General features: G+C 42.1%; 1 protein-coding gene across 1 annotated transcript in view; it reads left to right on the top strand.

The window, feature by feature from the left end:
• Positions 1-12,077: 12,077 nt before the first annotated feature.
• ADIPOR2 (adiponectin receptor 2) overlaps positions 12,078-24,111 on the top strand; it is a 50,275-nt gene continuing 38,241 nt past the window's right edge. The window contains exon 1 of the mRNA XM_081249625.1: positions 12,078-12,461. The gene's annotated coding sequence lies outside the window, so the exon portion shown is untranslated. The remainder of the gene's footprint in view (positions 12,462-24,111) is intronic.

The following is a 24,111-nucleotide window of genomic DNA, read 5'->3' as shown; positions in this document are numbered from 1 at the left end:
TCTAGGGGGATTTCCTGCTGTCTGCTTCTGTTGTGAACAAGATCCTCTAAAATCATTGCTCTGGACTTTCCATCTCCAGATTTTCTAGAGGGCCAATTTAATCACTGGTCCCTCCTGGGTCATATATCCAGGTGCCACGGTGGTAACCCAGCTGGGTTTGCACTTGCTTTCAACATTACCCTGGCGTGTTCTCAGGTTATTTTCATCCATGTCCTGTGTGTGAGTTTCCCTTTCCCAAATTGTTGTGGATTGGATTATAGCTTTTTTCTTAATGGGCTAAATTTAAAGGAACACCTGCCAGTTAGAGGTGCCACATTGCTTATTTAATTGAACAGTGAACTGAAAAACAGTAGGACTAGGAAGACAAGAAGTTTGTTGGAGGGGCTTCCCTGGTGGCGCAGTGGTTGAGAGTCCGCCTGCCGATGCAGGGGACATGGGTTCGTGCCCCGGTCCGGGAGGATCCCACATGCCGCGGAGCAGCTGGGCCTGTGAGCCATAGCCGCTGAGCCTGTACGTCTGGAGCCTGTGCTCTGCAACGGGAGAGGCCACAGCAGTGAGAGGCCCGCGTACCGAAAAAAAAAAAGAAGTTTGTTGGAAAAGAACTCGAATAACTCGATCTGAGAATGAGTTAACATGATGTGGGTGTGGGGAGGAGGAGTCATCAGGGAAGTAAGGCAAATGCTACCTGCCTTTACCTCACCAAACCTGCAACATCCTTATAGATTTTGCTTTAACCTCCTTATACTCCCTTATGTGCTTCTCTAATAGCTGGTTTTGTTTATTACGCGACAACTGGCATTCCTCCTATTTCACGTTTTTGGTGTGTTTGTTCCACAGTAACTTTTAATTTAATTTAATTTAATTTTAATTTTTTTGGCCATGCCGGGTGGACGGTGGGATCTTAGTTCCTCGACCAGGTATCAAACCCGGGCCCTGGGCAGTGAGAGCACCAAGTCGTAACCACTGGACCGCCAGGGAATTCCCCACAGTAACTTTTAAATTCACACATTTGATGCCCTAGCATTGTTGTTCCATAGGAAATACTCAACAAATCTAGTTGAATAAGTGAATGAACGAGTGAATGCCATTAAAAAGAAGTGGAATGAAGAAAAAGAAGAAGAAAAAAATGAGAGAAGTTGAATGATATTTTTTAGATCACATTGCGTACACCATTAACAAGTATCAAGATCGCTGTGTCTTCTTTGTCTGCTTTCCTTCTCCCTATCCACATTTACTAAAGACTCAGCGCAGGCCAAGCACCAGGTTCTATGCTGAAAATTACAGTGATTTGCTCTTCCATCTTGAAATACTTTGGCAGCTGATGAAAAGCTTTAAAGTTTGTTATTTAAAATTAGCCAGTTCTGGGACTTCCCTGGTGGTGCAGTGGTTAAGAATCTGCCTGCCAATTCAGGGGACATGGGTTCTATCCCTGATCCAGGAAGATCCCACATGCTGCGGAGCAACTAATCCTGTGCACCACAACTACTGAGCCTGTGCTCTAGAGCCCGCGAACCACAACTACTGAGCCCATGTGCCACAACTACTGAACCTGTGCCCTAGAGCCCTCGAGCCGCAACTACTGAAGCCCGTGTGCCTAGAGCCTGTGCTCCACAATAAGAGAAGCCACTGCAGTGAGAAGCCCACACACTGCAATGAAGAGTAGCCCCCGCTTGCTGCAACTAGAGAAAGCCCGCACGCAGCAACGAAGACCCAACACAGCCAAAAAAAACCCTAAATGGCAAATATTACAAAAAAAAAAAAATTAGCCAGTTCTTGGACTTGGTGATGTGGTGCGAGTGTAAGGCTTACAGTCTGACTATTGCTCTGAGTCTACCCTTCACAGAGCCATTAGCTTTTAAACAATCCTTTTGTCTTTTGGTAGCGGTAACCATTTTACACTTTTAAGAAACTAGTGCCTGGAGCAGGCTTTCTTAACCTGGGATTGAGTCATAAAGTTCAACATGAGGTCTTGGAGGAACAGGGACAGTCCTCTGGCAATTTGTAAATATATGTGTACATATTTAGTTTTCTGCGGGTTATAGATTCTCAAAGGAGAGTATAACGCCAAAAATGTTAAGAGCAACTCTGTTTGCCTTGCTTCATTAAGCTCCCTGCACAGTGCCCTTTGCTACATAGTCTGCTGGTTAAGTGCTTGGGTAATATAGTCATAGCCCCTGCGTCTGAATCCTGGCTCTGCTATTTAATAGCTCTGTGACCTTAAGTCACCGAAACTCTCTGTGCCTCAATTTCTTCATCTGTAAAATGGAGATAGCAATAGTACTATGTCATGAGGTTGTGCTGAGGATTACATGAGTATATACATAACTCAGAAAATGCTCAGCACATGGTAAATATTCTATATATATATTAGCTATTGTTACTATAATTATTACATAGACGTGTCACTGATGATAATGATGATGAAAATCATGATGACTGATACCGTCCTGAAGCCACTTGAGTTGAATGAGAAGGAACAGCCACAAGAAATGCTGAATAACCAGCTGACTCTTCCGGATAAAGCTAACACAGCTTTTCCCTTGACGGCCAGCCAGACTCTTAAGCCTGGGCAATCTGACTTGACTGCGGAGATGAGTATGCTCAATTTTAATGGCAATTAAAGTGGAAAAAGCAATTTGGTTTTTAGACTTAACTAAAATGTATACTGATTCCATTTTTCAGTCTGGGATGGAACTGACTCATTGCCACGGTTCTGGTTTCTCATCCCGTGGAACGAGCATTGTTGATGCTCCACCAGTGATAAATGACGGATAGGGAAACGTGAACTTTTGATGAGCTGTCCTAAAGCTCCTCTCTTCCGGTCCTCCCACAAAATACTGTGACAATCTAACATTTTCTTGAAGCCCACACCTCCAGCCGCTGACGTCAACTGCTAAAAGGGTTCGTGGAATTAGATTAGATTAGAATTTGTTCCAAAGGTCTTTAACTTTGTCCAGCTTTCAGTGACCAAAGTTTTCTTTAGAGAGTTGAATTTCAGGGACTTCCCTGGTGGTCCAGCAGCTAAGACTCGCACTTCCACTGCAGGGGGCATGGGTTCCATCCCTGGTCGGGGAACTAAGATCTCGCATGCCGCACGGTTATCTATTTACCTTTGTTGGGCCGAACTGGCCTTCCCCCAAATGCCTGAGAGCGATATTTTCCCCAGGTATTATTTTTGAGGCCTCTACTTTTTTCCTTTATCCCTTCCTTGCACAAGTAATTCCCAATCCCAGCCACAACCCCTCTAGCAATGGCTGCATCTCTCCCTGAGCTCTCCCTTTGGAAACAAACACTCGGGGGAAACCCTGATCCTAGAGTGTCAAGTAGAAATTGTGCAAAGTGATTTTATTCGGTTGCTGGCTGTCCATCACACCTAAAGTCCAATAGATCTGTAGATAAATGCCTGAATATATTCAGGAGTGGAAGATTGAAGGTTAAGATCTAACCCCCATTGCTGTGTTTTTCAAAATGTGGTCCATGGGGACAGAAAGCACCGGCTATATAATTTGCAAGACCCAGCATCAAATGGAAGTCCAGGGCCTCTTGTTCAGAATTTCAGGACATGGACAAGAGAACACTAAACCATGTGTGTGTCCTTTTGAGTACAGGGCCCTGTGCCAGTGTGCAGGAGGGACGGCCAGGAAGCCGAGACTGCGTGGAGCCCATGGTATCAGAGTCGCTAGAATGCGACTGATAAAAAACTGATTTCTGGGACTTCCTCAGCAGTCAAGTGGTTAGGGCTCCACACTTCCACTGTAGGGGGCCCAGGTTCGATCCCTGGTTGGGGAATTAAGATCCACTCACATGCCACTCAGTGAGGCCAAAAAAAAAATTTTTTTTTTAAAATCTGGAACTTCCTTGGTGGCACACTGGTTGGGAATCTGCCTACCAATGCAGGGGACACGGGTTCGAGACCTGGTCCAGGAAGATCCCACATGCTGTGGAGCAACAAAGCCTGTGAGCCACAACTACTGAGCCCACGAGCCACAACTACTGAGCCCGCGTGCCACAACTACTGAAGCCCACATACCTAGAGCCTGTGCTCCACAACAAGAGAAGCCACTGCAGTGAGCAGCCCGCGCACCACAACGAAGAGTAGCCCCCGCTCGCCGCATCTAGAGAAAGCCCGCATGAAGCAACGAAGACCCAATACAGCCAAAAATAAATAAATTTAAACAAACAAACAAACAAACAAAATCTGATTTCTGAGGCCTAACAGGGTAAATGAATCAGAATCTCTGGGGACAGTGTTTGGGAATTGACATCTTTTTTTTTTCCCCAGTGTTTGTAAGTAAAATTTTAGTGGAACATAATCATGCTCATTTGTTTTCATATTGTTTATGGCCACTTTTTCACTATAATAGTAGTTAAATAGCTAGGATTGAAACTCTGTAGTCAACAAGACCTATTTATTCCTTGGCCCTTTAGAGAAAGTTTGTTGACCCCTGACGTAATAAAATAAACCTATGCCTGGAAAAAAGAAACCCAAACTTTGCTTTTTTATTTCACTTTCTATTTTCTTTCTTTTTTTTTTTTTTTATTAAGACTAGGTACATTGGGCTTCCCTGGTGGTGCAGTGGTTAAGAATCTGCCTGCCAGTGCAGGGGACACAGGTTCGAGCCCTGGTCCAGGAAGATCCTACATGCCGTGGAGCGACTAAGCCCTTGCTCCACAACTACTGAGCCTGCACCCTAGAGCCCGCCAACCACAACTACTGAGACTGTGTGCCACAACTACTGAAGCCTGTGCACCTGGAACCCACGCTCTGCAACAGGAGAAGCCACCACAGTGAGAAGACTGCGCACTGCAATGAAGACCCAATGCAGCCAAAAATAAATAAATACAATAAATAAATTAAAAAAAAAAGACTACGTACATTTAAGAAATTGGCAATGGTCATATATTTTTGCTTTTATAGTTTCTAGAGGTATGTAAGCCATTTTCACCTGGTATTCTTGTGATTTTCTTACATTTTTTAAATTTAATTTTTATTTTATATTGGAGTACAGTTGATTTACAATGTTGTGTTACTTTCAGGTGTACAGCAAAGTGAATCAGTTATACATATATATTTAAATATTTCCATTCTTTTTCAGATTCTTTTCCCATATAGGTTATTACAGCATACTGAGTACAGTTCCCTGTGTTCTACAGCAGGTCCTTGTTGATCATCTATTGTATATATAGTGGTGTGTCTCTGTTACTCCCGAACTCCTCATGTATCCCTCCTGGGAGTCGACATTCTTCACACGCTCTCCAGGTGTTGATTCTGTACACAATTTGGAAACCTCTGCCTCTTTTCCTCATGTTCTTGGGAAGAAGAAACAGCGATTGTAGTAACAGGGAGAGAGGACGTCCTTCAACTTTCTTTCTCCCTTTCCTCTTCTGTTCTGCTCTGATTGGGCCTGTCAGAGCACACCCAGCAGGGCTGATGAAACCATCAGACAGAAAGTTGGAGGGCAGCGGGGAGACTCTGGACGGTCTGGGCACTTGTTCTGCAGGAATCACGTCTTTCCCAGAGCCCCCTTCTCCTCCCGGTTTGCTTTTACTTCTAACCTAAAGCAACAGAACAGGACAAAGTGCCAGTGAAACAAGCTCTGAAAACCACCCCAACCCATAGCCCCCTCCTCGGTGACTCTCTGGTCACACACATCAGAGCTCAATTCCGGATCAGTCCTGTTCCCTCCATAGTAAACGCCAGTTCTTGGAACTTATTTCTGCAAATTGTCACTTTACCGAATTGCAAGCCCCAGGGCTCCGGGTTCATTCCCATATGCTGATGAGAGAATTCTTATCAAATTACCCTTGAAACCCAGAAGGACCTTGTGGGGCTCCCAGGCATGGAGTCCACTTTGTCCCCCATTTCTTTTTTTTTTAATTTATTTATTTTATTTATTTTTGGCTGCATCGGGTCTTCGTTGCTGCCCACAAGCTTTCTTTAGTTGCGGCGAGCGGGGGCTACTCTTCGTTGTGGTGCTCGGGCTTCTCATTGTGGTGGCTTCCCTTGTTGCAGAGCACGGGCTCTAGGCACGTGGCTTCGGTAGTTGTGGCCCACGGGCTTTGTTGCTCCCCGGCATGTGGGATCTTCCCGGAGCAGGGATTGAACCCGTGTCCCCTGCATTGGCAAGCAGATTCTTAACCAGTGCACCACCAGGGAAGTCCTGAAAACAGACTATTTTTATAAAAGTTTTATGTAAGTCACATGGAAACCACAAAACAAAAAAGATAAAGAGAAACAAATCAAAGCACACTACCATAGAAAATCATCAAATCACGAAGGAGGAGACAAGAGAGGAACAAAGGAATTACAAAACAGCCAGAAAACAATTAACAAAATGGCAATAGTAAGTCCAAAGCTTTCAGTGGATATTAAACAACATGCTAATGAGCAACCAATCAAAGAAGAAATCAAAAGAGAAGTTTAAAACCTGGAGACGAATGAAAATGCAAACAAAACATACCAAAACTTATACAATGCAGCAAAAGCCGTTCTAAAAGGGAAGTTTATAGCAATAAACACCTACATTAAGAAAAAAGAAAGAATTCAAATGAATCACCTAACTTTACACGTAAAGGAACTAGAAAAAGAAGAACAAACTAAGCCCAAAGTTAGTTGAAGGAAGAAAATCACAAAGGTCAGAGTGAAAAATCAATGAAATAGAGATTAAAAGACAATAGAAAAGATCAAAGAAACTAAGAGCTATTTTTTTGAAAAGATAAACAAAATAGACAAACTTTTAGCTAGACTTTCTAAGAGAAAAAAGAGAGTGGACTCAAATTATAAATAAAAGAGGATCATGAAACTTCTATGAATAATTATACACCAATCTATTGGACAACCTAGAAGAAATGGATATACTCCTAGAAACATACAACCTACCAAGAATGAATCATGAAGAAATAGAAAAATCTGAACAGATCAATTTTTAGTAAGGAGATTGAATCAGTAATCAAAAACCTCCCAACAAACCAGATGGCTTCACTGGTTAATTCCACCAAACATTTAAAGAAGAATTAATACCAATGCTTAAACTCTTCCAAAAAATAGAAGAGGGAACACTTCAAAACTCATTTCCAGGAGCCAGCATCAGCTGATACCACATAAGACAAGGACCCTCCAAGAAAAGGAAATTAGAGGCCAATATCCCTAATGAACACAGCCGCAAAAAACCCTCAACAAAATACTATCAAATGCATCTGTATATTTAAAAGGATCATATTCCATGATCAAGTGGGATTTATTCCAAGGATGCAAGGATGGTTCAGCATTCACAAATTAACCAATGTGATAGACCACATGAACACAATGAAAGATAAAAATCATATGATCATCTCAATGGATGCAGAAGAAGCAACTGGCAAAATTCAGATCCTTTTATGATAAAAACTTTCAACAAACTTGGTATAGGGGGAATGTACTTCACCATAATACAGGCCATAGAAAAGTGGTTGCCAGGGGCTGGGGGTAGGGGGTAGGGAGAGATTGGTAAAAAGGTACAAACTTTCAGGTATAAGATGAACCAGTTTGAGGATCTTATGTAAAACATGGTGACTATAGTTGGTAACAGCGGATTGAATAATTGAAATTTTCTAAGAGAGTAGAAGATAAATGTTCTCACCAAAATTAAAAAAAAAGTAAATATATGAGGTACTGATATGTTAATTAACTTGATGGGGGGGATCCTTTTGTACACAAAAAATTCGTGCATCTTATTGTGTGTAAAGTATACTTCAATAAAGCCTATTTTTATAAACTACAAAAGATGTTCCGAAAAGACGCTAATCCACACCCACATACACATCACCCAGGATTAATAAATGTTAAACATTTTTTTTTTTTTTTTTTTCTGCGGTATGTGGGCCTCTCACTGTTGTGGCCTCTCCCGTTGCAGAGCACAGGCTCCGGATGCGCAGGCTCAGCGGCCATGGCTCACGGGCCCAGCCGCTCCGCGGCATATGGGATCCTCCCGGACCGGGGCACGAACCCGTATCCCCTGCATCGGCAGGCGGACTCTCAACCACTGCGCCACCAGGGAGGCCCAAATGTTAAACATTTTTATCTTTTGCTTTAGCTTTTCTCACATAGAAGAAATGAAATATTACTGATAAAGGTGAAGTTTCCTTAGTTCCCAGACCTACTTCCTACCTCTTCCCACTGTCAAGCACATTCATAACGTTGTGTGTTTCCTTTCTGTCCATGAAAAAAAAATGTATTAACAAACGCCTTCATTTCATTGTTGAAGATACTGAAGCTTAGCGAGAACTAATGCACAGGCCATAGTTAAACAGTGAGTCAGTGGCACAGCTGGTAATGATGCTCTTTCCCCAGTGCTATGTTACCTAACTTGTGTTTCAGGAGCTGCTAATGTAATTGACATAACTACGAGAATGTTTACACTGCTCTTTATCCTCGGTTTTAAACGTGACTACTACATGGCACAAATGGGAATTTAGTGTGTTGTGACGTTTCTCCAAGTGTTTAAAATGGACTGCTTGGAAACTTTCAAATCCAAGATGGATGTGATTTTTATCACTATAGCTATTTGATATCAGTTTAATGACAAGCCAGAATACAGATATTTATGTATTTCCCTCTAAATTTGCCATAGAGATTACTAGATTAGTTTCAAAACAGCTAACACCATGGAATCCCAATGCTTCAAAATCCAATTAGTTTGGACTTCCCTGGTGGCACAGTGGTTAAGAATCTGCCTGCCAATGCAGGGGACACAGGTTCGAGCCCTAGTCCCAGAAGATCCCACATGCCGCGGAGCAACTAAGCCCATGTGCCACAACTACTGAGCCTGTGCTCTAGAGCCCACAAGCCACGACTACTGAGCCTGTGCGCCACAACTATGGAAGCCTGCGCGCCTAGAGCCTGTGCTCCGCAACAAGATAAGCCACCGCAATGAGAAGCCCGCGTACCGCAACGAAGAGTGGCCCCCGCTCGCCACAACTAGAGAAAGCCCGCGCACAGCAATGAAGACACAACGCAGCCAAAAATAAAAATAAAATAAATAATAAAAAGCTTGTGTTAAAGAAAACATCCAATTAGTTGGCTGCATTTCACAGTTTGTTTTACATTGAACGGGTACAGAACACACAACCCCAAAATACGCCACTTTGGCATACTGATTATTTTGAGCTGAGGGCACTTGGGAAATAGCAGATACAGGAAGGGTTCTCTGTCCTACCTCCCCCTTTCTACCTAAAACCAGGTCATAACATTTCCCATGAAAAAGGTACCTCCCTGTACCAGGAAGAGAGCATTCTTTATTTTTTTCTACCAGTTTTATTGAGATATAATTGACATTTAACATTGTTTAAGTTTCAGGTATGCAACATGATGATTCTGTAGAACATTCTTAGACTGGGAGTTGACCTAAACCAAAATGGACCTGTGCTAAGAATCCTACAAAAGTAGCCTGATATTCCATGAGTTCCCCCCTCCCCATATATTTCCTAGGCATTGTCCCCCAATTTACTGTCCCTAGTCCAAGCCACTTTGTCTCGCCACATCCCCACAATTTTTTGTTCTTTATGTAAAAAGGTATGTAAGCTTTTGGCTCTAATGTTCTCCTCAGGTCTTCATTTTCCTTCTGAAGACTCCTGTGTGCATGTAAAAACATTAAATTTATAAGCTTTTCTCTTGTTAGTAATGTCTTATCTCAGTTTACTTCTTAGGCCAGCTGCAGAACCTAAGAGGGTAGAAAGAAATTTTTCCTCTCCTACAACATATGTAAGAGACAAACACAAGGACTGGTTTGACATTTCTTGCCCTTTCTTCTTGGTTTCTCTTTTTTTATGGTCCATCTTTCACTTTGTCCAGATTTTCCCCCCTCATTTCTAATATTTATATTTCAGCAGCTTATAGATACTGCGGGAGAAGAGAATTTAGGTTGGTTTTAGGTATTTCGTAATGATGAAGCTGTTAATCTTTTGTAATTTTTTTTATTTTGGAAAGTGGTAGACAGTTCTTCTTCAAGAAGACTGCTAATTTTGATTGTCACTAGTAGAATGATTTGTCTCTTTTTTTCTCCTTAAAAATAGTAATTGTTCTGATTAGAAAAATAATATAATTTCTCTTTTCTTTATTGGAGAAGGAAAACAAAACAAAACAAACCAGTTGGGACTCCAAGCTTAAATTCACAATGGGGTCTGGAGCATTTTCTTTGTCCTTTAGCATTTGAAAGCTGCACCGTCATTTGCTGGTCACTCTGGTTACCTCTTCAGTTCTCATTGGCTGTTGACTTGCAGATCACAATGCAGGCTGAGGCTGTCCCCAGAGCAAGTCCATCATCACCATTCCTGCAGCATATTGTAGCACCACTGACGCCTCATTCTGGGGTGGCCGAAACCGGATTATGAATGTCACTTACCCAGTGGTGTGCTTCTCTGTCAACAACATCTGATCATTGTAGAGATGACCACATCAGACTAGCTGTGCCTCAGGGCACTGTTGGGTCACTGGTGACTAGTAGGGGGAGTAGGAGTGGAAGGGACTCTTTCCTGGGTGCTGCAGAAGAGGAAGTACTCCACCCTCCTGTGGAGAAGTGTGACACCTTTAGGATGGAGGGAACAGACATTCTAAAAATCCACAGCTGACACAGTTGTATCTGCGGTGCTGGAGGATACAGAATTTTACTGAATTCCCCTTGGTTTTTGGACTGCTAGTTAGAAGACAATATATAAAGATTATGAACTGAAGCACAGTTGGGGAGAGAGACCTGAAATATCTGCTTTGGGACATTTAAGGGTGACCTTTAGGTAAGAGATATGGATGAAACCATCTGTGGATGTGGGACTCAGGGGATGGTCCTTCAGGTCAGGGATGGTGTCAGTGTCTTCACTGGCTGAGAAGGTGTGAGCATTCTGAGGAAATGATGGGGTTTGTTTCATCACTGGGAGCATCAGGAATTGGCAGTAGTGATCTGGGACTGGGGTCAAGATGACAGAGAATGAGAGGAAAAATCTTGGTGGGACAATCATAAGGATCTTTCTCACATGTTTTAGCCCACGAAGGACTGTTCCAGAGGAAAGCACTTTGCTTTGTCAAAGCAAAATCATTGAGAGAAGGATGCAGAAAAGGTTTGAGGTCTTTGAACACTCTCTTATTTAATGGTCTCCTATGTAGCTCTGTCCTTTAGTAGATCTCTTTTTAAGCCTGAGGCCCCTGTTCTCATCTGTGCCCTGTGTGAGTCGGTACACGGGTCAGATTCGCTCTGCAAATACACTGGTGTCGTTTCTAAGGTGCTGTCGAAGTGTAAGTTTGTCTGCTTTGATTTATCTTTCAAGCTTAACTGGGTGGACTTAGTTCTAAAATACTAGTATTAAGACCATCTTATTCATGCTCTTTCTGATTTTAGTAACTTTAATCACTTCTTAGATTTTACATTTCCAGGCTGGAGAGTTCTCTATTTTAAACATTTTTCCTTATATTCTGTATTGGATCTTCGGTCTTTTGATAGATCTGTGACGCTTTTTCCAGCCTCCTTCGTTTTCGGTTGGTGTGGTTCCACGGAGGGACAGGCCTGGGGCATGGATGTCCTTGAAAGCTTATGGTTTCCTTTAATCAGTATAACAAGATTTTTGACAGTTAAGGCAATATAACCTCCTTGGAGCGTGATAAATCCCTCTTAGAACTGACTGTGAAGAAAACATTTTCTACACTGGCCAACTCCTACACTTCCTTTTCTTGTAGAGTAAGTATGTAGAGAAACCCGATCTTGGGGTCTAAGAAGTTAGAGCTCAATTGAATCTCACAAGTAGAAAATGACTCGCTCTGGGTAAACGGACACGGTATTTATTGCTGAATTAGTTTCTGACCAGCTATTACGCTAAAACATTTTAAAAATCGCTCTGAATTACATATATTTTAAGAGGAGCGGGCTTACATTCGTTTACTGGAAGTCATGGGGCACAAATGGTAGTGTCTTCGTGAGGTAATAAAAGGCAAACGCTGTTGTTTTGGGCAAGATGTTTCGGATTTAGGTCCGAAGTCTCCACAGACTACGCCTAGCAATCCCTCAGTTTCGGTTCCGCCCAAGGCGTGTGAGCTGTATCCATAGAGACCGGGAAGCTTCCCGAGCAGGGCGGCCCCGCCTCTTCCGCTGCACACGCTCCCGCCTCCGGAGGCAGGGAAGCGAAAGGACTTCCTTGTCCCCGGGCGCTCGGCGCCGCCTTATCGTGTTGCAGACCCGACCCCACGGCTCCCAAGCCGCTCCAGGCCCTGGAGCGGCCTGGCGGGGCGCTTCCGGCTTGGGCCAACGCGGCTGCGCACAAGGAGCGCTCTCATTGGCCAGAGATCTCTTGCGATTCGCGTCACGGCGGCGTCGGTGTGAGAACTCTCCCGGACGCTGGGTCGCGGCGGCGGCAGCGGGCGGCCCCTCCGCTGGTTTGGGGTCCCGGCGGCCGCGGTTCCGAGCAACACGAGACGCGTGGCGAGACGGCGGCGAGCTCTGGTGAGTTTCTCGAGTGGGAGCACGAGCCAGGCCGGCGGGGGCGAGGGCTGAGGGCGGGTGTACTGGCGGCGCGGCGGGCGGGGAGCGCGCTCCTCCATCCCCTGCTCTGTCCGCCCGACCCCCGGGCCGGCGCCCCTCAGGGCCGGCGCCCCTCAGGGCTGGGTTTCCTCCGCCCCGGGCCTCTCAGCCCCGGGCCTCTCAGCCCCGGCTCCCTTCCGGTTCCCCCAGCCCTGCGTCCCCTCAGTCCCGAGTCCCTTCAGCTCCGGGTCTCCGGCTTCCTTCCATCCCGGGTCCTCTCAGCCCCGGGTCCTTTCGGCCCCTGCTCCCTTTGGAACCGGCACCCCCAGCCCCGGGTCCCTCGGCCCCGGCTTCCTTCGGCTCCGGGCCCACCCCCGCCCCGAGTCCCCCCGGCCCCAGCGCCCCTCCGCGTCTCCGCTGGCCGCACTCCTGGGTGGGCTCCGCTTGGGCCCCCGTCCGGCCCCTGCGGCGGGGAGATCCCTCTCTGGTGCTTGCCCGCGCGCAGGCGGCCGGGTGGACCGCGTTCTGGGCCTGGTGTTCCGGGCGTCGGGCTGCCGTGTGTCGGTGTCGCCCCTTGAGGCTGCTGCTCACCGGCTTCGGTAGGTCTGGGCGTCTGTGCGAGAGCTCGCAGTCGGCACCGCTGGCTCTGGGTCTTGTTTACCGTCTCCTCTGGGGTTTGACAACTTGGTGAGGTCGCCCAGCAGAAAGCTTGAGAGGTCCCGGTGCGGTTGTACCGGGCACGCTGGCTGCGTTGCGGGGTGTTGGCGTCTTTTTAGCAGAGTGGTCCTCTAACGTCTTTAGGGTTAGACTCTGGACTTCGCAGCCTTCATAGCTCTTCCCAAAACAGTCCTCCTTCCCTCCTCCAAAGGAACCTTTGAAAACTCCAAGAAATCTGTCATAATATTTCAAACCATGTTCCATGTGAAATGTTAAGCATAGTTTCCTTCAACCCAAAGCTTTATTTTTGGGGCGGAGATCAGAAACTTTGTCAGTTTTGAAGTTTGAAGTGTCCTATCAAAGGACACTTGCATGTCTCATCTTAACCACCCTCTGACAGTAATTCCGTTAGAATTTCAGAGATTTTTCATTCCTGATTTTTTCATTTCTAATGCTTATTTCATAGAAATTTCACTTTTTAATGCTGTTAGATGTCCATAGATGTTTTCATCTCCTTTCACAAATTTGTCGGTGCTGATTGTGATTATCCAGGACTAAAATCCTCTTTCATCAGTAATTGGGACTTCCACGCCTGTGGTGGCCGCTACTTGGTGAATTATTATGAAATTTGAAGAAATTTCAAGTTGATTTAAATATGAAAGACATACTTCTTTTAGTTTCTGTTTGTGATTGCCTACCCACTAGTTTATGTTCCTATCTAGACTTTAGGCTCCTTAGCAAGTTTTCTCTTACTGGGGCACTAAGCATGAGAGGAGAATTTCCAGAGCCTAAATGAAAGAGTTTGTGTTTTTCTGTCCGTACGTTCCCATATGTTAATAAATGAATAGGTTTTTCTTCCTCATCAATAGTGTCAGTTTAGCTCATGCACTTTCTTTGTTGTAAATTATATTGTGTTTTCCAAAATGAAAACAATTTTGTTTCCTTCTTTCTTTCAGGGGTTGGCAAACTTGACTGCTTGTGGGCAGTGTCCTGCCAGCTTCCTGTTTTTGTAAATTAAATTTTCAATGGGACATAGCTGTATGCATTCATTTAGGTATTGTCTGGTTGCTTTTGTGGTGCAACAGTGGAGTTGAATAGTTGGGACAGAGACCCTTGTGGCCTGTAAGGGGTAAAATATTTACTGTGTGGCCTTCAATAGAAAAAGTTTGCTGACTCCTTTATTGCATTAAAAATGATGCATATTCAATGTGGAAAATTAAAATGACTCAGTAAAGTATAAAGGAGAAAGTAAATATTATCCAGAATCACAGCACTTAGAGGGGTTTGTTTTTATCCTTTGTGATGTTTGTGATTATCCTTATAGAATCTATTAGTGATTGTTTTCATATAAATGGGCTTATATTGCTAAGTGTTTATTTGTCATCTGTTAAAAACTCAGATTATTTTTATTTGGCTGTCGAATACATTGTATTCTCTGGATTGTAGATCTCACTAGAAAGGGCTTGATGAGCCAAGTTTTCCTGATTTGTCTTACCAGTCAAGATTTTTAAAAAACTGAGGCACAGTGGCTGCTTGGTGGCAGTGGAGGACACTACTTATTGAGCACTTACTATGGACTAAGTAGTTTTCCAATACTTAACATGTAATAAGTCACTTAATACCTGCAGCAGCTTTGTGTGGGTACACAGACTATTATCCCTAGTTCCAGATGAGGAAAACTGAGGTACAGAGAGATTAACTACCCAAGTTTGTCAGCTAGTTAATGGTGGAGCTGGGGTTTCTCTCCATGTGCTGCAGAGCCTCTTAGAGTATTGCTCAGTGTAGAACGTTTTTAGACAGTCCAGAGATATATAATGTGCAAATTCTTCCTTGTGCTCTTCACTCTCTGTAGAAAACCACTGTTACTATGTTTGATATAGAGCTTTCCCGCTCTCTTTGTCTGCATATGCAAATGTTTATTTGCAAGTCTACACATGCAGGTTTTTAAAAAATTAATAGACTTTATTAGAGCAGTTTTAGATTTACGTAAGTTTGTGTGGATAGTAAAGAAAGTTCTCATATTATCCACCCTCCATTTTCCCTTGTTGATAACACCTTGCATTAACATGCTGTATTTGTTACACTTGATAAACCAATACTGCTACATTGTTAATTAAAATCTACATACTAGGGCTAATTTTTCCTGTTGCGGAGTTTTTAAAATGGGATCAAACCAACCATTGTTCAGCAGTGTGCTTTTCTTGGGTGATTTTCAAAATATGGTGCTTCTGGACTTTTTAATGCAAATAAACAGTCTTTATTCACTAACATTCAGATTAATGACACAAATTTAGCCTTTTCCTTGGAGTGGAAAACTTGCCTGGAAGTTACTTCGTTTTCTCTTTTTCAAAAGTTAATCTTGTAGCACCAGCTGCTTTTCTCTGAAGAAAAGCTTATTTTTTGATGGGACATTCTGGCTCCTCTCTGAAGCCGTTCAGCTTCTCGGAGATTTCTTGCAGTTTTTCATCGGAAGAGCGGTGCACATCAACGCACTTAGCATCAGCTTCCTCCTCACTGAGACTGGTATTTCCCCACCCGTCTTGATCGTCCTCAGCATTCTCTTCCTCAGCTTCCAGAGCGTCTGTTCCTGGAATGTAATCTTTAGCATCTATTTCTCCATATTCTTGTACCCTTGATTTTATTGAGGCCTCTGTAGTCTTACCCTGGAATTCCTTCTGCAATATCTGAGGGTTCAGTTTTTGGAGGAACTGAGTCAGAGTCCTAGGAGACATCATCACATTCTTTCTTTGTGTTTTATACTGGGCCAGGTTTTGAGGAAGTTTTTTAGTCATTGAGCTGTTATCTCTTTCAGAGCTCTGTTTCCTACTGTCATGAGTTCTTGTCATAACAAAATGGGTGTGGCATGGTAATGTAACACCGGAATGCGCTCCGGGACTCCCAGGTGCTGAGAAGTGTATACAGCAGGGCGAAGGATCTTATTACTTCTCTTTGGTGCTGCTGCACAAACCTTTGCACAGAGATAGAAAAAGCTTGTGAATTCCTGCCTATCTGGAGGTGAGGTTCAGGAGCACTAACTTCGCTTCAGATGTCTCCTTATAACTCTTCAGCTGCTCTAGTAGTTTTTGTGCAGATTCTTGGGGCTCATGAATCAAATGGATAGCTGAAAAGTTACACACTTCTGTTTTCTTCTTTTGTTTCTGAAGTACTTTGGTAACTTTCTTTTCTTGTGTTTAGAGCTTCTCCCCCAAGGCATGCTGCATTAGCATTCTGAGTCGTTGTCCTCTTCCTCTTGTTCATCTTGCCCTTGTTAGAATGTCAAGGCAGCGACTAATACCTTGGTGACCTTAGAGAACCACACAGTTGTGGGACTTCCCTGGTGGCCCAGTGGTTAAGACTTCGTGGTTCCAATGCAGAGTGAGAGGGTTCGATCCCTGGTTGGGGAATAAGATCCCAGGTGCTGCACGGCACAGCCAAAAGATTACAAAAAAAAGAGACAGAAGCATACGGTCGTGAGAACATTGACGGTCTTGGCGTCATTTCAGATGCTTCTTCTGTAGTTTAGTCATCACTTCCAAAGATATCTTGGGTGCAGTTGCGTTGCTGTCCCTTAACATGTGCATGTGTAGTTCTGCAATACTATGTTCACCTTATTCTTGTTTTTGCACTTTTATTCTCATCAGTCACAAAATGAGTGTACAGAGTTGTAGAAACTTACATGGCAGCGTCGAGGTTCAAAGAAGATCTCTGGCAACCTTGATGGATAGATGAGGTTTTCAGCAAGGTCAGAGTATTGCAAAATATTATTGGAAGACCTACATTCAAGACAGTGTAGCTGTAGGAGGGCAGATCTTTCCGTTCTTGAGGAAAGTTATCTAGATGTTCTGGGTGGCAGTGACCAATCTGTGCCATAAACATCACCAGCTTTGCCAGTTCTTTGCTGGGTTTATTTGGTTGCAACTTGAAAATCTCGCACGTTGGGTTTGTAGTGAATATTCTGCTGTGGAAACTTCTCAGTGTAGGCCAGAGGGTCTACTTTATTAATCCTGTAACTGCTTGAAGGTTGCTGGGCAGCTAGTGTTTATTTCTGCTGGACAAGTTGGCCGCAGACTGGCTCTCCTTGAGCAGTTCTCAGAAGAGCTACACCACTGACACCAGCCAACCCTTCTCAGGCTGTGGCTTGGAATCTTGCTTCCAGGTGTGACCGGAAGTAGCGCTTGGGAGCTTGGCGCATGGTGCCATCTTGGCTCATAGTAGTGTGCTTTAAAATCCAGCACTCAGGATGCCTTTCCAGGTCAATACATTTGTGTCTACTCTGTTCTTTAAATTGTTTCTTAGTATTTTATTGAATGTGTGCACCATAATTTAATAGTGTTTCTATTGCTGGATGTTTAGATTGTTTAAATTTATTGTATATTATGCGTATGCATTGTATGTACAATTGTTGCATGCTGATGGCTCTTTAGAGTAGCTCTCTAAGAGTCTAGTTACTGGGTTGAAGGAAATGCATGTTTTTCTTTTTGATGTATATTGCCAGACTGCCATCCAGAAAAGTCACAGCAATGTAAACTCTTAACCAGAAATGTGGCCGAGGTCTAGCTTCTCCATGCCATTTCCAACTTTTTTTTTCAGTCTGTATCTGATTGGCAGTTAAACATATCTTGCAATGATGTATTCTGTCTCACTGGGAGATGTGTTTTGTTTTGGTAGCATTCTTTTGAAGTTGATTTAGAATTACTTTAGGCAAAATCTACTTTCTGTAGTTGTTCTTTCTAATACTTACCCCCTTAGATAGAGCTGCTCACCTATTTAGATTCCCTATCTAGTCCTGGAAAGCAGCGTGATTTTGCCATCCCTGTTAAAAGAATCTGGGCGACTGCCCAGTACACTATATATTTCTTGAAGATGAGGAGCACATAACTTTATTCATATCTGTTGTAATCCTGGTGGTGAGTAAATGTTATATTCTTTTCAAAACCTAAATTGTATTGTGTTGTTTTGGGCTTACTGCTGAGTGAAGTGCTTTAACTTTGTTAAAAATAACCTTTTCAAAGTCTTTGTGAAATGTGAACTTGAAAAATTGCAGCACAGAATTGTCATCTTGGTGTGTATTCTCTATGTTATCCCTTTTTTTAAAAAAGATTTTTTTGATGCGGACCATTTTTAAAGTCTTTATTGAATTTGTTACAATATTGCTTCTGTTTTATGTTTTGGTTTTTTTGGCTGCGAGGCATGTGGGAATCTTAGCTCGCCGACCAGGGATCGAACCCGCATCCCCTGCATTGGAAGGCAAAGGGTTAACCACTGGACTGCCAGAGAAGTCCCTCTGTATTATCCTTTATTTCTAAAATGAGATAGATAAGAGTGATTGACATCCGAGGCCCTGTTTGTAAGAAAATAATTAACCAAACCTATTTAATAAGAACATTTGGTATTCAGTTTTGGAAGTTAAGGAATGGATTAATTAGGGGATTTGTTTCATGTAACCCATGGTTTTGAATTTGCTGTATTGGGGTATACCATGTGTTAGAGGGGATGTGTGCTGCCTAAATGGTATGCTTGGCTTCAGTAGACATTGTGAGGCTCCAGACAGAAGGAGAAGGGAAGCCAAATTCAGGAAACTGCCAGAATATCTTTAGGCATGGGGAAAATACCTGTGGGAAAGGACACTTCAAGTCTTTAAATAGAAGACCACATACACACAAAAAAAACACAGAACTTTCTTTATATATGACTTGTAATGTTACATATTCTTATTGGACTTATGAATTTTCCACAATATCCATGCACAGGAAAACAAAGCATACAAAGCAAAATGGTCTTGAAGAGAAAGAAATAATTAGCTTATTAAATTTTGACCAACTTCACGTTTTCTTTTGTATACATTTTTTTGTTAGTATATTAGCTAATTATTTTTCACTGGTAGCATATTGACTTTAATCCTGTATGTCCTGAAATTTTAGTGTCGTGAACATGTATGCATAGTTGTATTTGCATACCCATTCCCTTGGTCCAGGAAGAGGCAATGATGGTGAAAACTCCTTAGCGTGGTGGAACAGAAAGTTTATTTTTATTTTCTTGGAATTTATTTACATTTTATTTCATTGCAGAATTTCTGTAACTTAAAAGAGCCAGAAATATAATTATATATACATATCAAAGAAAAATGAGGAAAAGGAGAAGGCATATATTCTTTTCCCAAGTGGCAGCATAATTCAATGACTAAGAATAAAATTTGGATTTGAATTTTCTTGGCAGCCGAGATGAAAATGGAAATATGGTAAAATATATTGCACTGAACTGGAAGGAGGAACAAGACCAATTTTCCAGGGATAAATCTTCGCTTGATGGATTTTAAGGAACTATTTAAATTGGGTGTTACATAAAGCTTTATTTATTTATTTATTTATTTTTGGCTAGAGGCCCTTGTTAAAAAAAGGTGAGGATGATGCATTAACGTTTCAAGCCAATGAAAGAAGTTTTATATGGAGCAGTTGGTTTGAATTTAGGCTGCAGATGTGTGTTTTAGTTGGCTAATACAGATTTTTTTTTTCTTAACGTATTTCAAACATACGGGAGAATACAGAGACCAAGGTAATTAACCTTCACACATCTACCATACAGTTATATCAGATCTCAACGTTTTCCCACACTTCCCTGTTTTTTTTTTTTTTTTAAAGAAAAGCCTTTCACATACAGTTGAAGCACCTTCTTGGGTTATATTTCACTTTCTTCCCAGAAGTAATGATATCTTGAATTTGGTGTTTCTAATACCTGTTTTTATATAATTACTACATAGGAGTATATTCATAAATCAATATTATGTTTTGGGTATTTTCAAACTTTATATAAGCAATATTCTACCTACTCTGTAACTTGTTTTTCATGAAACAAGTTTTTTTAGACTCATGAAATTGCTGATATTTTTACCGTTTTTGACCTGCAAAAATGATAGTTTCATATGGTTCATCCTAGTTATAGTCATTACTTTTTTTTTTGCGGTATGCGGGCCTCTCACTGTTGTGGCCTCTCCCGTTGCGGAGCACAGGCTCCGGACGCGCAGGCTCAGCGGCCATGACTCACGGGCCCAGCCGCTCCACGGCATGTGGAATCTTCCCGGACTGGGGCACGAACCCGTGTCCCCTGCATCGGCAGGCGGACGTTCAACCACTGCGCCATCAGGGAAGCCCTAGTCATTACTTTTATCTGCTGTATAGTTGTATTATTATACGAATACAACCAGTTTAAATTTGTTTTCGTGTTGATAGGTATTAGGTTGTTTCTATTTTTCCTGTTTTAAAAACAGTGCTACATTGAACATTCCTGGTTAGAAATCCTTGTGCACGTATTTAAGATCTTTGGCAAGTTTTTCAAATTGCATGTTGGGAACCATTAATCGGTTATGAAATCACTTTAGGAATTAAAATAGTTTAGAGAAATATCAGGTTATTTTGCAATAAGGATTAAATATTCTGTGAAATGTGTGTGTGTGTGTGTGTGTGTGTGTGTGTGTATGGTTACTAAGTTTGAAATGAAGTTCTCTGGTGTAAATTACCCAAAAGTGGAATTACTGGGTTTGAGATTATGGAGATTATGGGAATTTAAAGTTCTATCACATATTGCCAAATTGCTTTTCAGAATTGAGTCACTTTGTGTTTTTTTAGCATGAGGATATGAGAATTGCTATATCTAAATCCTTACAGATCCGTGACATTGTCAGATTTGTTACATGTTTACAAATCAGATGAATGTGAAATGATATTATCTTAACTTGATTAATTATGAGATTGAGCATGTTGAAATGTTGAGTGACTACTCAGATTTCTATTTCTTAGCTCTCTGTCCCTGTCTGTCTCTCTCCCACAATTGGGTTGTCCTTCTAAAATTGCTTTTAGGAGTTTATTGCATATCCTGGTTATGTCTGTGAAATGAATTGTAGGTATTTTCTAGTATGTGTGGCTTATCTGTTAACTTTTTATATGGTTTGTTGAATAGAAAGGATTTTCAAATCTATCATCATTTTTCTTACTGGTTTGTGTCCTTGGTGCCTTATTTAAGAAATCTATTCCATACTCCAAGGTCATTTAGGTCTCTGCATTTCTTTCTAAAAGTTTTAGAAATTTGGTATTTTATATTTAGATCTTGATCTTGCCTGAAAAAAAATTTCTTTTGTATATGATGTGAGTCAGGGATCTAATTTTTTTCTATGCATAGCCAGTTACCACAGCTCTGTTTAACACTGTGTTTTTAAATTTGAATTGTAAATCTTTTGAGCAGTTTCTGGTTCAACATAATAACAGCCTTTTTGTCTTTCATCATTTGCTTCAAATGTTCAAGTTTGTGACTTCTGGGCCAGAGTAATTCATTGGTGGATTACTTGATCCTAGAGGAGTAGATAAATATAGCACATTTTGTAGATCTCATCCAAATGTCATTTCTCTCCACCACTTTTTATTTTATTTATTTATTTATTTATTTATTTTTAAAATAAATTTATTGTATTTATTTACTTTTGGCTGCTTTGGTTCTCTGTTGCTGTGCGTGGCTTTCTCTAGTTGTGGCGAGCGGGGTCTGTTCTTCCTTGCGGTGCGCGGGCTTCTCATTGCGGTGGCTTCTCTTGTGGAGCACAGGGTCTAGGTGCGTGGGCTTCAGTAGTTGTGGCTCGCAGGCTCTAGAGTGCAGGCTCAGTAGTTGTGACACACGGGCTTAGTTGCTCTGTGGCATGTGGGATCTTCCCGGACCAGGGCTCGAACCCGTGTCCCCTGCTTTGGCAGGTGGATTTTTTTTGAAGGCAGGTGGATTCTGAACCACTGTGCCACCAGGGAAGCCCTCAACCACTTTTTAAATAGAAGCTAGGTATCAGACAGTTTGAGGGTAAACTTTTTTTAAAATAAATTTGTTTATTTGGCTGCATTGGGTCTTTAAAAAAATTTTTTTTAAAGATTTTATTTATCTGTTTATTTTTGGCTGCATTGGGTCTTCGTTGCTGTGCGTGGACTTCTCATTGCAGTGGCTTCTCTTGTTGCGGAGCACAGGCTCTAGGTGCATGGGCTTCAGTAGTTGTGGCGCACGGGCTTAGTTGCTCCGTGGCATGTGGGGTCTTCCCGGACCAGGGCTCGAACTCATGTTCCCTGCATCGGCAGGCAGATTCTTAACCACTGCGCCACCAGGGAAGTCCGAGACTTTCAGTTTTGATTTTAGAATTATACACGTAAATGTGAATGTTTGTGAAATGTCTGATAGAAATCGCTACAAATCACTTAATTTAAGAATGAAAACTATTTTTGTTTCCACTTAAAAAGGGTTTTTAGTCTGAGAAGAGTTGCTGTGAGGTCTGCAGATAGTTATATATTCTAGTTTTTTTTTTCCCATTCCTTTTCTTTTACATTTGTGGTTGAAAGAAGACCTTGTGGTTTAGTGGAATTTAGTGATATTGGGAAAGGTTGTAGACACAAGTTTTATTTGTAGATTTCTGATTGTGATATTGAGAAAGATAACTAATCACTTCTTGGTTTCTCCATCTGCAGCATTGTAGAAACAAGAAAACAAAAAAGAAACTTATGTTGTGGAGGGTGTTATGCAGGATGAGATAGGGCCCTGAATGATTGTTATTTACTTATGGAGACAGGTCTTTACCAAAGTAGGGTTTTTGATTTTGCCTGAAACATTGACTGTACAGATCATATATTTTACCTGGACAGATTTTATTTCTGAAATAGTTGGAACAAGAGTGTGGTTATATGGTATTATAGTGCAGATGATTTATGAAAGGAATTCTTCGCATAATTTACATATTTTGGTTTAGTGTAGATATGACAATTTATATATCATGGGCTTGTCAGGATTTCTCTGACTATAACGTTCAGGACTGTTGTTCCTATCATGTACGTTTGCATTTTTGTGTACTGTTCTTTGTTTTAGAAACTCAGGGTTACTTACAGATCTTGGGAAATGGAAACAACCATTGTAACATGGCTATAAGAGTTGTATCAAATCCTTTTTTTCTTTAATTAATTAATTTATTTTTGGCTACATTGGGTCTTGTTGTTGCGCGCGGGCTTTCTCTAGTTGCGGCGAGTGGGGGCTACTCTTTGTTGCGGTGCGCGGGCTTCTCCTTGAGGTGGCTTCTGTTGTTGTGGAGCACGGGCTCTAGGTGCGCGGGCTTCAGTAATTGTGGCGTGAGGGCTCAGTAGTTGTGGTGCATGGGCTTAGTTGCTCCACGGCATATGGGATCTTCCCGGACCAAGGCTCGAACACGTGTCCCCTGTATTGGCAGGCGGATTCTTAACCACTGTGCCACCAGGTCCTCGAATCCTTTTTATAAAGGTGTTTTTTATCCATGACCATGACCAGTGGCTTTAATGGACTATATGTGCCTTTAATGAAGCCCTGTAAGATGGTGGTAAAGTATGGTCTTTGGAGTTAGATACAGATTTGAATTCATAGTCTCCACTTAAGTTTGTGTCATTGATGACTTATTTGATCTCCTTTAATGTCAGTTTCTTCATCTGTAAAATGGGACCCCGTTTCATAAGGATTGCTGGAGGATTAAATGAGATGATGGGTGAAAGTCCAACTACTTAGCCTGGTTCCAAGTTGGCTCCAGTAAGTGTTAAGCAGCAATTCACCTCCCTTCAAAGAGATAACATTATGACCATGACCAGAAAAAATGGAACCACTTACCTTTGTGGGAGGCAGTGTCGTATAATGGAGAGGGCCTAATCTGGGTAGTTCTTGCTTCTCTATTTTGTAACTTGTATAACCTTGAATAGTCTTACCCTCAGTCCTCTCGTTTGTAAACAGAGATCATACTATCTGTAACAGGCAGGGTTTTAAAGTTAAATGAGAGTATGTATAAAAGCTCACTTTATCTGGCACTTGGTAACCTCTAAATTAGCCTCTAAACTTTTATAGTGATAGGTAGTAATACTGTGCCTTCTGAAGTAGGTCTCAAGACTGAGAGAGGTAGGCTTTCACTGGCTTTTCCCCCAACTCTACTTCACAGCATAAGATTTGC

This window comes from Mesoplodon bidens, assembly GCF_964165515.1.
Source record: "Mesoplodon bidens genome assembly, chromosome: 11".
Classification (NCBI taxonomy): domain Eukaryota; kingdom Metazoa; phylum Chordata; class Mammalia; order Artiodactyla; family Ziphiidae; genus Mesoplodon; species Mesoplodon bidens.
The sequence above is the reverse complement of the archived record's forward strand: the minus strand, read 5'-3'. Positions and strand labels throughout refer to the sequence as shown.